We start from the raw sequence: 14,566 nt of genomic DNA on the forward strand, positions 1-14,566 counted from the left end.
TGTCACTGGCAGATTATTTTCTATCTCTTGGAAGATTAATTGCATTGTATCAGTTATCTCAGAGGAGATGACTAAGAAAATAATAAACATGGTTCTTTGTACACTTTTAAGTGGGTGATAAGACTGTGACCAAAACTGAAAAATAAAAAGCCATCTATTTTCTGGAGGTGTCTGACACTCGGGCCTGACTGCACTCTGAATTTCATCAGGGTACTCCTGGATGGTGGGGGCTGAGGGCCACGCTCCCTTCTCCATCACAGATGTCACCAGTTCTGATTCTATCCATACGTCCACCTGGCTGCTTTGGATGGCACACTGACACCTGATACACAGTTCCTTTGGCCATTTTTCTTTTCTTTTCTTTCTTTCTTTCTTTCTTTCTTTCTTTCTTTCTTTCTTTCTTTCTTTCTTTCTTTCTTTCTTTCTTTCTTTCTTTTTTTCTTTCTTTCTTTCTTTCTTTCTTTCTTTCTTTCTTTCTTTCTTTCTTTCTTTCTTTCTTTTTTATTAAAGCTTATTGGGGTGACAAGTGTTAGTAAAATGGTATATCTACACAATGAAATACTATTCTGCCATAGATGAAATAATGCCATTTACAACAACATGGATGGATCTTGAGATGGCCATTTCTATTACAGCATCCATGGGGGATACCAGGAAACTACAAACTATGATTTCAAATGTACCAAATGGAACAATCTCTTAATTTCACCAGAAAGTGAATTTAATCCAGATTTTAAAAACATTGTTAATCTGAACAAGTGATGATGAAGATATGTGAAATTTACTCTTCACTTTAGAACTTGCTCGCCGTTCAAGATTAAAGATTAACTCTGGCTATATAAAAAAAAAATCAGAAGATTTTCTTTTTTTCTTTTACGTAGAGGACTGGTTTATCTTCCTTTGTGTTGGTTGGTAGTAAAACCCAATGCCAAAGAAGATGACACAACGGTAGATATTTCTCAGGAATGGCTCAGAAAATTTATCCCATTCGGACCGCATATCTTATTTAGAAGCACAGCCAGTATCCAAAATATATACTCTATTAGTGCTGCACAATGTCTGCGACTATTCAGGCTTCTATTATTTTATACAACCATCATCTTTTACTGTCCACCCTGGATGGCCAATTAACCACCTCACTGAACTTCTATCTAGTTCTCAAGAAGAGCAAAAAGGCTAGTTATAAAAACTTTCGTGACTTGAACCTTTGGGTATTACAATCCTCTGTCTTTTGTAAGAGGGTCATCGTAGGCTTTTAAACTGAATCCATTTTTGTTGTTGTTATGTCCTATTTATGTGAAGTAAGCAGTGTAAGGTCCAAGAGAAACTGAGGTAGACGAGAAATAAGGATTATTTGTGATTTGAGCTTCATAACGGCATACAGTAAATAATGATGCATTCAATAAGACAAATTGGAATGAGAAGGCAAACGACATTAAAAAAATGTATACATCCCTTTTGTGCAATTTTTTTCATATCTGAGGCATAGACTTTAGTTTAGAGGAGAACTTACAAATCATCTTAGAGACTATTGCATTTAATGCAATGTCTGTACGGGTGACCAGTTGGCATGGCAATGATAGATGGACTCACACACTGGGTCTGGTGGTTCAAATGTAGTTCACTTTGGCAGTGACTAAAGTCTTTATGATACAGCAATTGTTCAGTGACCTGGATGAAATGAATTGGTCTCTTTCCCAGTAAATAGCTGTCCATGTCACAAGTCTAGAATGTAACGGGTACTAATTGTCTCCCTGGTTGATAGTTTCTGTAACAGGTAAAGAGGTCACAAGGAAGGGCAAGCAAATGCCGTCTTTTCATACCATTGCTCATTTACTGAGCTCTTTGCACCAGGTCATCCTATCGGGTAGGCAGAGAGGAGGGAACCATTCATTGTTGCAACCTGAGTTAAGCCGAGCTCATCTTCAATGACACATCTTCAGTTCTCTTGATTGTCTCTGTGACAAAATCTCTATACATGCCAAATGTAGCCCAACACCTTCACCCTTGGGGACAGGGGACAAAAGCAAAAGCAGTGTTAGAAAGACAAATAGTCTTTTAAATGACAAACACTTCTGCTCATGTCGAACAAAGTCCACATTTAAAATTTGTGGCATTAGCTTCATGTGGTTTCTTTATAATTATATCCTACTGCATTAGAGAGTTGATTTAAACTATACTCTCATCAATGCTTGTCCTTCAGGACCCATTAGAATATTTTTTAACTTTTGTCCTACATAAATTGAAGTCCAGGAGAATTTTCCCTGGATGAGAAGAATTAATAATGTGAAGATGTCAGTCTCTACTAAATTAATATAAATATATAATTCAATCCTAATCAGCATCCAAAAAGTTGATACTAAAGTCCATAGGGAAAAATTCCAAGAGACTTAATAATAATAATGAGCTACACACAATGATATTGAAAGAGACAAAAGAGTTACTGCAATAAAATAATGTGAGACTGGAAGTTAAATAGAAAAGCAGATCAGTGGAACCCAACTGGACTGTGGCCACATATACACGTCCCCACATATGGGAAGTTAGTATTTGTTAAGCATGATATTTCAAATCTGTGAGATGTTTGGACAATTGAGTATTCAAAAGCAAAACACAAAATTGGATTTCCCCCTCACACCATACACAAAAGATAAACTACAGATGGATCAAAAGTCTAAATATAAAGATTAGAAAAGTGTTTGAAGAACACGGTAAGCTTGGAGTGGCATTCTTAAGATACAGAAACCAGAACCCATAACGCAAGCATCATGGGTTGATTTGAGTATATTAACATTCTAAATTTTGTAAAGGGCAGAAAATCCAAAGTAAGAATACAAAGCTAATGTGAAAATGTTTGTATCATATATAATAGGTGTTGTAACAAATATTCCTAATATTTAAAGAGTTATTCCAATACAGTGAGAAAAAAATATTAACTACTTAATAGAAAAATAGGCAAAGAATATGAACAGGTAATTCAGAGATGAAGAACTGGAAAGGACTGATAAACATATAAAAAGTTGGTCAACTTAAGTCCTAATTAAAGGAATGAAAATTAAAACAGGATACACTTTTTGGCTATTAGACTGGGACAATATAAAGAAAATTAAAAACATTCTGTGCTGGGTTATGCTCTGGCATGAAATTGACCTTTTCATACTTTCCTGAGTTAAAGTGACTTTGTAAAACCTTTGGAGATTAGTTTGGAAATAACTTAAAAACTTCAGTGCACAGTTCCTATCACTTAGAAATATTCTGAGTAATCTCACCTGTAGTTATGGGTTGAACAGCATGTGTTGGTACCCATTACAAACATAAATGTCCATTAATAAGAAAATGGCAAAACAAATTACATCATATCTTTGCAATGGATTCTATATAACCATTAAAAAGAATGGGGTGAAGTTATACATACTAACATGAAAAAATAGTTTTGCTATATTGTTGAATGAAAAAATGTGTAGTATGATGACAGTTGTTTAGTGTGTGTGTGTGTGTGTGTGTGTGTGTGTGTGTGTGTGTTTCTGTATATCTTAGGAAAATTTTGAGAAGTATGTGTCCCCCAATTGTTGAAAGTTGCTAAAATTTAAAAGGGTGTGTGGGACTGGAGAAGCCAAGGTAGGATTTTTTTACTTCCTTAAACAATTTTGTCTAAAAGTATGAGAATATGGATAATTGTCTGGACTTGATATTTTGGGCTTTTCTGTGAGATAGGTTTTTGCCTGCGTGGCTGTACACCATGCATACATTTGTCAACTCCCATTTTTTTCCAATAAGGCCAAAGCAGGAATGATCATTTGCCTGCTCACCAAGGGAGCAATTTAGACCTGGCTGAGAAGGCCATTGTGAATGCACAAAGCACGACCATGGTTTTGAGGGGTGCCACGTTCTGGGATAGGTCAAAGGAAAGTGACCTTTTTCAATGACTGTTGGGAGAATGTTTGCCTTCCTGTCTCTGATGCTTAATTTCAGAGTTATTTGCCTTTGGTTGCTTGTTGTTGTTGTTTATGTGTAGCACTTACAATAAAATAACTCTCACTAACTGTCAACTTTGTGAAATGATTGTCAGTTGGGAAACTTATTCACAAAATATTTGGGTTTTCAATTCAGTGTTTTCATAATGTCAATATTTTAAAAATGTGAGCATTATTTCTCTCTCTCTCTCTCTCTCTCTCTCTCTCTCTCTCTCTCTCTCTTTCATTTCCACTTTTCTCTGTAAGTAGCTTTAGTAGCTCATGTTATCAAATTGGCGTTTGAATTAAGGAGGGACTCTGTGGCCTCCTCAAATAAAGAAGTGTGGCACAATTTCCAATTACTAAGATGCAAAACTTGTTTCCCTACTCATGTTTTTATAACACAGCATGGAAATGTGCCTTCTGATTTCTTAAAGTAAGGAATTAGTTTCTAAAGTACCAAATTGCTTTTAAAACCACTTTCTCTTTCTCATTCATACTCCTTTTTCTGTCTTTTGTATAACATTTTCTTAGCTATTGGCAGGTTTGTTCTTTGTTTTTATGCAGCATACATCAAACTTGATATTTGTATTTTGATATTTAAATATATTTTTTTTACCATGACCAGTATCCTAATTTATGGTTATGATATCAAGGTCATATCTCCCATATGGGAGATATTTTATTACCAGATTGTATGTGAACTATCCTTCTGTTTATATCACAGCTTTCTGTTGTCATTTCTTCTAAGAAACACTTTTGTTCTTATATAGGAAAATCATAGGGAAAATCTTAATTTAAGGGATCAGTAATGAGGAGTGATTATGGCATCTGCTCATAGTAAGCTAATAATAATACTTAGAAAGAAGGAATTATGGAGATCAATTTCCCTGAAATGCAGCTTTTGACTTACTAATCTGTTGTTCAAGATTCTTTACTATTTTAGTTCTGTAGAACCTCTTGGCTTTCATAAAGTAAAATAAAACATTAGCCCCTGACCTCTATAATCTGTTACCACTCCCTTTATACCCGAAAGGGTGGAGAATGACGAAAAGTATTCCCACCTGGTGGCAGGACAGGTTTTGAAAGAACTCACCTGTTGCTCAAGGGAGACGTTGCAAGGAAAAATGAACTTCCCATCACTAGTATTCTTGATCTTTCTGAGAGACAGAGACAGAGAGCGCGAGAAAGAGAGAGAAAGAGAAAGAGAGAGAGAAGACAAAAACAGATATAAAAAGCTAACAAAAGTGAAGTCAGATCCAAGGCAGATTTCAAAAGACATTGACCCATAAATGGATATTTGTATAATAATTTTATCCATTGGAGTAAAAATTAGCCTTTTTAAAAGCACTTTGGGGATAAGTTCATGAGATTTAGTGGTGGTAATTCAGATTCTAGGCAGGAAGGTCCCTGGTGTCAGCTTTGGAAGTAGGACAGTTTTTCTGGCTAGAAATCAAGAAGAGGGAAAAAGGCACAAAATTGGTGGAATAAGATGAAAGTGATGCTGCTGAGTGGACTTGAAATAAAAATAATTTATACGTGGTTTAGTAATGAAATGATACAGACATTACTTTAAGTGAAAAGCAATGTGATATAATAAAGTTTGTGGAAGCATTTAGATCCAGGCTAAGGGGATGTATTTGCAGAGCAGCCTGGTGACAAATGGAGGCTTAGCTAAATCACTCATTATGGAGGGACTGAGGGTGACAGCCACTAATTCAAAGGAGCCTCCCAGTGCCTGCTGACTGGGGTTTGTGTAGCACCAAGCAAGCTTAAATGACTCAGGTGTTCAGAGAAGGAGCACAGCCATCCATGATCAAGAAGCTGCTGTGTGTGTGGTGTGGTTAGTGGAGGAAAAGGCCTACCCCATCTACATTCCTGAGTGTGCTCCAAATTAGGCTTCTCTTGTCTGGTTTGCATGTTTATTGGGCAGGAAATGATCTGTCAGTTTAATTTAGAACTTGTATTTTCAATGGAGCTGACATTGGGTTAAAAAAATCAATACAAGACTTACAAGATAAAGTAATGTTATCTTATTGACAGCTATCAATAATGGATAATGAGGCCCTAGCTTGAACTTCTTGAACAAACAGTGACTTGAGGCTGTCAATAGGTTATAAATGAAATTGTAATTATGTAGAATTGTTAGCTTGAATTCCAGTCTTAGACCTTAATGTAATTAATTTGTGGAAAAGTGGCTATTCGAGTATGAGAATTCGAGTATGTTTTATTTTATTTTTTTACAAATAGTTAGACTTTTAGATAAAAATACTTTTCCCCTTTGCAAACAGAACCATTGAACATGTATAATATATGTGAGAACATATGCATATGAGACAGATTATTTTTTCATTTTATAGGATATTATTATACATTTGCTGAAAAGAAAAGAAATATAAATTGCTTAGACAGTCTAATAAAATTCATATAGAAATAATCAAATTTAAGATAGTTAAGTTATTCAGTATCAGTTCAAAATAAAAATAAATTTTTGTATTCTGTGGAAGTTCCCTATTCTAAGTTTCTATTTTTTTTCCTTTATGTGGGTTAAAATAGAAGAGCAAAAGCATAATTCCAGAGGGCTTTCCATTATGTTGGTTTTTCTAGAGAGTTAGGATCCTTAGAAAGGGAGAGGTAGAGAAATTCTTAAGAATTCTCTCTTCTGTGCTTTTATTCATAATAGCCAAAATCTGTAAGCAGCCAAGCTGTCCTGGAATAGGTGAATGGGCGAACAAACTGTGGTATATCAATGCAATAAAATATTATTCAGTGATAAAAAGAAATGACCTATTAAGCCATGAAAAGACTTGGAATTTAAAGTACTTAAGTGCGTGTTGCTAAGTGAAAGAAGCCAGACTGCAAAGGCTACACATTGTATGATTCCAAGTATTTGACATTGCAAGAAAGGCATAACTATAGAGACAGAAAAACATCAGTGGTTTCCAGGGACTGGGGTGGGGATGGGGGTGAGGTAGAGGGGAGGGATGAGTAGGTGGAACATGGGAGGTTTTTAGGGCAGTGAAACTATTCTGTATAATACGGTAATGGTGGATACCTGACATTGTGTATTTAACAAAACCCATAGAATGTACAACACAAAGAGTGAACCCTAATGTAAACTATGGCCATTGGGTAATAATGACGTGTCAATGTAGGTTTGTGGCTTATAAAAAATGTACCTCACCTAGTACAAGATATCAATAATAAGGAAAACTGTGTTTGTGGAGAGGTTGGTATTCTTCTGTTCAATTTTTCTAAAACTGCTCTAAAAATTCAAGTCTAGTAATTAAAAAAAAAAAATCTTTCTTCAAAATTAGAGTTTGGAATCGAAGCTTTCAACTCACGAGATCAAGGCTACTCCGGTGAATACTACCTTAAAAAGCTGGGTGGCTTTCTACTTACTTGTCTGCATTGACTCTCCTTTTGGCCCTGATACAGCAGGATGGATTAGTGATTGCATAGATTCTGCGTTGGCCCACAGGAGGATGTGTAGGGCAAGTCTGTCATTTGTACCAACCCTGGCCAGTGAGTTGAGGCTGACCTGAATGCATCCCAGGGCTAAGGTGGTGTCACTGGTCATTTAGCTCAAGGACAAATGTTGTGCGAAGTTTTCTAATTGGATGGATTCCATAGTAGGGATAATTACCTGCAGGGTGCACATGAGAGACAAGTCAGTTATTCCTTCAAGAAGCTCTCCTGAGGAATCAAAGTTCTCCTCATTTTGGAAATATCTTCATAGTCACGTTTCAGCTACATAATCTACTGGTGCTGTTTTCCTAACATTTGCAGGTCGCTTACGCCCATTCCTAAGGTGCAAGTTAAGGTGTTTTGGGGAAGGAGGCAAGTAAATGTCTGGCTTCTCCACAGCAGGGCAGTCCTGGGGCACACATAATACCTTTGGAAAGAAAGAACCATTTCCACTTGTTAGTCCCTCCCAAGTGAGACTTTCATGGGTCACAGAGAACAGGTTGACAGAGTCTCCTGGTTGGTCTGGCTGCCTGCTAAGCCTGAGGGTTCCCAGGTCAGTTTGAATAACTGAGTCTAATCCTTGATTTCGGAGGGAATGACTGAGGATGGTCAGTTCATTCTTTTCTGTTTGTACCACTAGCCAGGTGGATTTTTTTCTGCCCAGTGGAATGACAGACCTGGGAAGGGAAGAAGGGAGGATATTTAGAGATGTTAGCAGGTATTTTGCATGGGAGGTTCAGGAGCTGGGGCCATCTGCTGTTTCTGATGTACTTCTCAGTGAGGAGAATGGTGAGAAAATTGTAGCCAGAGCAATCGGCAGGGGATGGAAGACCCCACCAGGTGGTAAATTTAAGGTGCTTGCAACAGTTAGGGAGAATTGCACTGCAGCATTTCCTCCACGAGGAAGGTTCCAGGTGTGAAAATCCCCTTTTTCCTCTGAATCTTTCAGGGTCTAAGATGATCCCTTTCCAGGTGGCTGAGTTGTTGCACTCCCTCCACTGTCACAGTATTGTTATGTCTTCATCAAATAGTTATAACAACATATTTTACCAATTATCGCCTACTGATTCTCAGACTTTTCATGCAGAAATACGAAGTATAAGAGGGACATCATTATAAAACGTACATTATAAAAATTTACATTATAAAACTTACTTGAAATGTCCTAACCTCGGCCCACTGAGCCATTGTAGGGGCATTCATGGGAGTCACTATTATAGGGTCCAAGGTCATCAGACCATAGCGGTCATTATCCTTATGATCTAAGACCATGTCAATCTAACAGAAGAGTCCAAGCAGCTGAACCAGACTCAAGTTGAATCCCCTAGTGTCTCTTTAGTCACCCAGAGAGTGTATGAACCAGATTGGCCTGGGGTTACTATTAGGGGAACGGGCCATATGTCGTGCCCAGTAATGATCAGGGCGGAGGAGTTCCAAATTTTCAAAATAGTGTCTCCATAAATCCCACTACCTCTTTGTCCTAATCATTATTCAGATGTAATTATTCCTTGTTTTGTATTACTCCAGTATTACTTATATTTTCCATTAGTCATATTGAATAGTTATTATCTCTCTCCAGTTAAACCCCACCCCCACCCCCACCCCCAAAAAACAGTGAGTTCTTTAAAGCAAGGAATTTTGACTCTTGCTTTTGTACTCCTAGAATCTAGGAGGGTACCTGGCACTGTAGAAAGCTCTCAAAGATGTTTCTTAACTAGAACTCAGTGATGAAAGATGGACTAGGATAATACCATTCAAATTACTGTGAATTGTGTAAAATACACAGAATCTGATCAAAAGGAAATTGTTATTGATGAGTTATGTGAAGAGGAAAATATACGTTTGAGGACAAATATTACATATTTTTTAAAAAATTTGTAGTTGCATATCATTTCAGAAAGAAATTCACTATAAGTCTACGAGATGAATGTATTTTTCTCATGTTTTCCCCCCCACTGCATTAAACTATTTAGCAAGGTTTTGATATTTAATAGCTATCTATAGAATTACTTGATTCAATTATATTAATTTTTTTGGTCTTAATGATGCTTATCAAATTAGTTCATTCATTAAACTTAAAAAACATCAGACTAAATTTCAAAGTGCATGCCTGAGATGAATGACAACTTCATGAAACTAAAGAAAAAGAGTCAACTACTCAAAAAAAATAAGGACAGCTTTCCCCACGCTTTGTTCAGCTATCTTGTGGTGAGTTTGGGCAACAGTGGGAAAAAGGCTCTGATACTCTGGTTTAAGGGCAGAAGCACTTATATTTGGAGGTCAGCCAACCAGTTTTATAAAGGCAACGTGGGGAGAGGTGTTGCAGTAGAGAATGGTCTGCGAATGGCGTGGGTACTAACAAGCTTGTCTCTGACTCCTTGGTGACTAAATGGCATGCTAGCTTTCAAGTCTGAGTTACTGTTTTATTGCCGGCCTACAAGGCTCACCTTCCCTTGTTTTTCTTCTTTTTTCTTCTAAAGCACTCTCCAGGAAGTGAAAGTTACAACTTGCCTTGACAGACATTCCAGAGTCTTTGGATTTTATGGACACAGGGAATGTATTCAGAAGCTTCCTGCTTGGTGATCACTTCCTTTGTTCTTTTGTGCATATTCTAAGTGAACTTTGCTCCAGACAAATTAGCCTAAGGCAAGGCGTTAAAAAGAAGAAATTCCAAGAAAGACAGAATGCAAGAAAAGAGAGTACTCATTTATTTCCATTTAGGTTCCTATTTTTAGCCAAACATTAATCATTTCCATCTTTCATTTCTTCTAAGAGTGTTCGTATTTACAGTTTTATTTGTCGTGTGTATAAAATTGCTTCTTTACCCTAAAGGTTGTAAGTATTGGTCAACTGCAGGAGCAGGAAAGTCATGCATTTAATGGGGAAACAACTCAGTCAGTATGTCTACTTGAGATTTTTACTAACTGGAACTTAAGGCACCACTATAGATGTTACAGATCTATTGAATTACACTTGATTACAATATCCCACATTGTGAAAATCGTAATTTTATTAAGCAAAATTTTACCCTTCCAGTGTCTGATATAATAGAATATCAGTGTCATTTTTTTTTTTTCTGGGATGTATTCTGTGATGCTAGTACATTAATAGAGTAACATGTACATGCTGTGGTTGATTGTGTCTATGTTGGGTATATGTCTTTCTTTAGGTGACTCAGGGCGGGAAGAAGAAAGTTATATCTGTATTTCAGTTTTCCCATTATCTAGTCCTTGATACAGGGGAAACACGTTTTTCCATTGCTTGTTGAATTTAATAGAAGTAAATTTTAGTCTCATCTGAAAACTTAGTAGCGTTGCTTAATTTTAATAGGAATATGGAAGACAAATTGATATAACGATTTCATTTATGAATAATAATTTCTCATCCGAAGTAAACAGTGTATCTAGGCTTTTCCCTTTCTTGTTTGATAATATTATAATATATTCTAAGTTACCACTTCTGGTCCTTTAATTCTTACTGGACTCCACAGTGGGGCTTATCTTCCAGAAACACTTTTTCTAATATGTCTTTTTTGTGCTCAAAATCCTTGAAAACTTCCCTATTAGGAAAGAGTAAACTGGTCCACTTTGTAACCTTGCAGTACCTAGCATGGCACTTTGTAGAGTTACTCAATGGATGCTGATTAAGGGAAAAACATCAGCCTGAAGCTGGTTCTAATACTGGGCTGCTAAGCCCTGCTTTTAGCCTCATCTTGTTAAATTCATGTATCAATGATGTGTATGAATACATAGAATGTATGCTTATCAGATTTGCAAATGACCCGAAGCTGAGAAGGATAGCAAATACCGGGGCTGTCAAAAAAATGTATACACATGACTTGTATTCATCTTTTGTTATTGGTGTATATTGAGTGCTATAATTTTAATACAGTTTTTTTCCTTAAGATGTGTATACAATTTTTTTTGGCATCCTGTGTATATTAGATGACAGAATCAGAATCGAAAACATTTTGACAATCTTCCTTTAAAAGGATTAAATTTAATAAGGATAGAAGTAAAAGACTACCTTAAAAAAAAACCCTGAAAAACCCCCAAAACAAAACAAAAAACAGGAGACATCTCTGCTGAGCAACTACATGTAGAAATGTAGAAGATTCTCAGAAAGGATCATCACTGATAGGGCTGCCACACAGGCCAATGAAGTCATAGACATTTGGAGAATAGTAGAACGGAAGTAAAGGTCATTTCCTTGGCGTTGGTCAGACCCCATCTGGTCTTGGGTACAATTCTGGATTCCACATTTTCAGAGAAATATAGACAAATCGGAATGTCATTAGAGACTGTCAAAGGGTCTTAGGTCTATGCTGTGAAATGAATATTTTTTTATGATAAGAGAAAACTCAGAAGAAATATGCTGGTGTGTTTTTTTAATAGTGGAAATATCATCATGAGGACACAAGATTTGTCTGGAATGGGTTGTTTTCAAAGTTCTGACTACCATTAGCATCTGGAAGTTATTGGGAAAGCAACTTTGGCTAACTCTAAGGGAAAAACTTCTTAACACCCAGCTCCTAATTAAGCCATGGGATGCCTAGCAAAACACTGAGGTGTCCAATTTCTTTCCAAGAGAGGGAAAAATCCAATAAGATAAAAGCTTCATAAGAACAACAAGGAGATACGACTATACACCTATCAGAATGGCTAAAATCCAAAACGCTGACAACATCAAATTCTGATCAGTACCTGGAATAACAGCAATTCCTACTCAGTTCTGGTGGGAATGCAAAATGGTACAGCTACTAGGGCAGTTCTTTACAAAACTAAACATATTCTTATCATACCATTCAACAGTTAGTCATGTTCCCTGGTATTTACCCAAATGAATTGAAAACATATGTCCACACAAAAATCTTCACTTCAAGTGTTTATAGCAGCTCTATTCCTAATTACCAAAACACAGAAGCAACCAAGGTATTCTTCCGAAGGTGACTGGATAAACAAACTGTGGTAAATCCAGGCAATGAAACGTTATTCAGTGATAAAAAGAAATAGGTTTTGAAGTCATTTAAAGACATGGAAGAACCTTAAGTACATATTGCTAAGTGAAAGAAATCAACCTGAAAGGGATACATACTGTATGATTTTAACTATATGAATTCTGGAAAAGGCAAAGCTGTGGAGATACTAAAAACCTGAGGGATTGGCAGGGGTCCAAGGAGAGGGAAGGAGGAATGACTAGGTAGAGCACAGGGGATTTTCAGAGCAGTGATACTATTATTCTGCATAATATTTTGATGGTGGATATAGGCCATTATATATTTGTCAAAACTTATGGAATGTCCACCACCAAGAGTGAACCCTAATGTAAAGTATGAACTTTGGGTGACAATGACAGATCAATATAGGTTCATGGATTGTAAGAAATGTACCTCACTAATGAAAGATATTAATAGTACGGGAAACTGTGTGTGGGAGTTACCAGGGGGGTATATGGGAACTCGCTGTCCTTTCTATAAACCTAGAACTGCTCTTGACGAAAGGCTGCATGAGCTGGTGATGGGGTAGAGCACGGAGGCTGGGATCTACTGGGTTGAGCTTTCTCCTGTAGCATCTAGTAAGGGTGAGCGGAGATTGCAGTGGAAGAGAGCTGACTTTAGTGTCAGAGAAGCAGTACCCAGTATCAGGTCCAAAGGACACTTGGAGAACACAGACAGGAGCTACAATTCTCTAGAGGAGTTTATAAGATGAGTGTAAGGCAACAAGAGACTAAAGCCTTCAAGATGGAAAATGAAAGCATAGCAATTGGTCATGGTTGCAGGACTCTGGTGTGGGCCAGCTGATTTGAGGTGTAGGGTCTAGTGGGCCTTGAGTTTCCCGTCTCTGGAGGAATTCACAATAAAATGGGAGACTACTTTCTGAATTCTACACATGCACATACACACACACAAATATGTACCTACATACACATATGTATATATACTTATATATACCCACATACATATAGGTTAATAAATAAATATACACACACACAAATAAGTAAAAACATAATTTTAGATACTGATAAGTGCTATTAAGAATATAAATTGTTTTGTTTATTCATTTATTTTGTCTTTTAGAGCCCATATATAAATGAGATCATATGGTATTCATCTTTCTCAGTCTGACTTATTTCCCTTAGCACAATACCCTCTAGGTCCATCCATGTTGTTGCAACTGGTAGAATTTCATTCTTTTTTATGGCCGAGTAATATTCCACTGCATATATGTAGCACATCTTTATCTAATAGTGAATTGATGGGCATTTAGGTTGCTTCCGCACTTGGCTATTGTAAATAGTGCTGCAGTGAACATAAGAGTGCAAATATGTTTTCAAATTAGTGTTTCAGATTTCTTCAGATGAATATCCCGAAGTAGAATTGCTGGGTCATAAGGTAGTTCTATTTTTAATTTTTTGAGCAACCTCCAAACTGTTTTCCATATGATTGTACCAATTTGCAATCCTACCAACAGTGCACGAGAGTTCCCTTTTCTCCTCACCAACATTGTTTGTTGATTTATTGATAATAGCCATTCTGACAGGTATGGGGTGATATCTCATTGTGATTTTAATTTGCATTTCTTAATAATCAGTGATGTTGAGCATCTTTTCATATGTCTATTGTCTATACGTTATGTCCTCTTTGGAGAAATGTCTATTCAGGTCTGTAGATACAGAGAACAAACTGATGGTTACCACAGGGGAGGGACATTGGGGGACTGGGTCGAAAAGGTGAAGGGATTAGGAAGGAAAAATTCATAGTTACAAATAAGTCATGGGATGTAAAGTACAGCACGGAGAATATAGTCAGTAATGTTGCAACAACCAGGTGGGTACACTGCACAAATTATATAAATGTCTAACCACTATACTGTACACTTGAAACTAATGTAAAATAATACTGAAGTCAACTGTGACTGAAAAGAAAATTTTCTTAAAGAATATAAAATAGATCTATGTGATGGAAAATAACACCAACAGGGTAAAGGGAGATTAGCTTTATCCAGGTGGTCATGTAGGGTCTCTACAGAGGAAGCATTGGAACTGATACCTGAACGATGCAAAGAAAGCAGCCATAAGAAGAGCAGAAGAAATAACATTGCAGCAAATGTACATACTTTTATATTTAATCGTTAATATTTTTTAGT

Source organism: Rhinolophus sinicus, linkage group LG03 (assembly GCF_036562045.2).
Source record: "Rhinolophus sinicus isolate RSC01 linkage group LG03, ASM3656204v1, whole genome shotgun sequence".
NCBI lineage: Eukaryota > Metazoa > Chordata > Mammalia > Chiroptera > Rhinolophidae > Rhinolophus > Rhinolophus sinicus.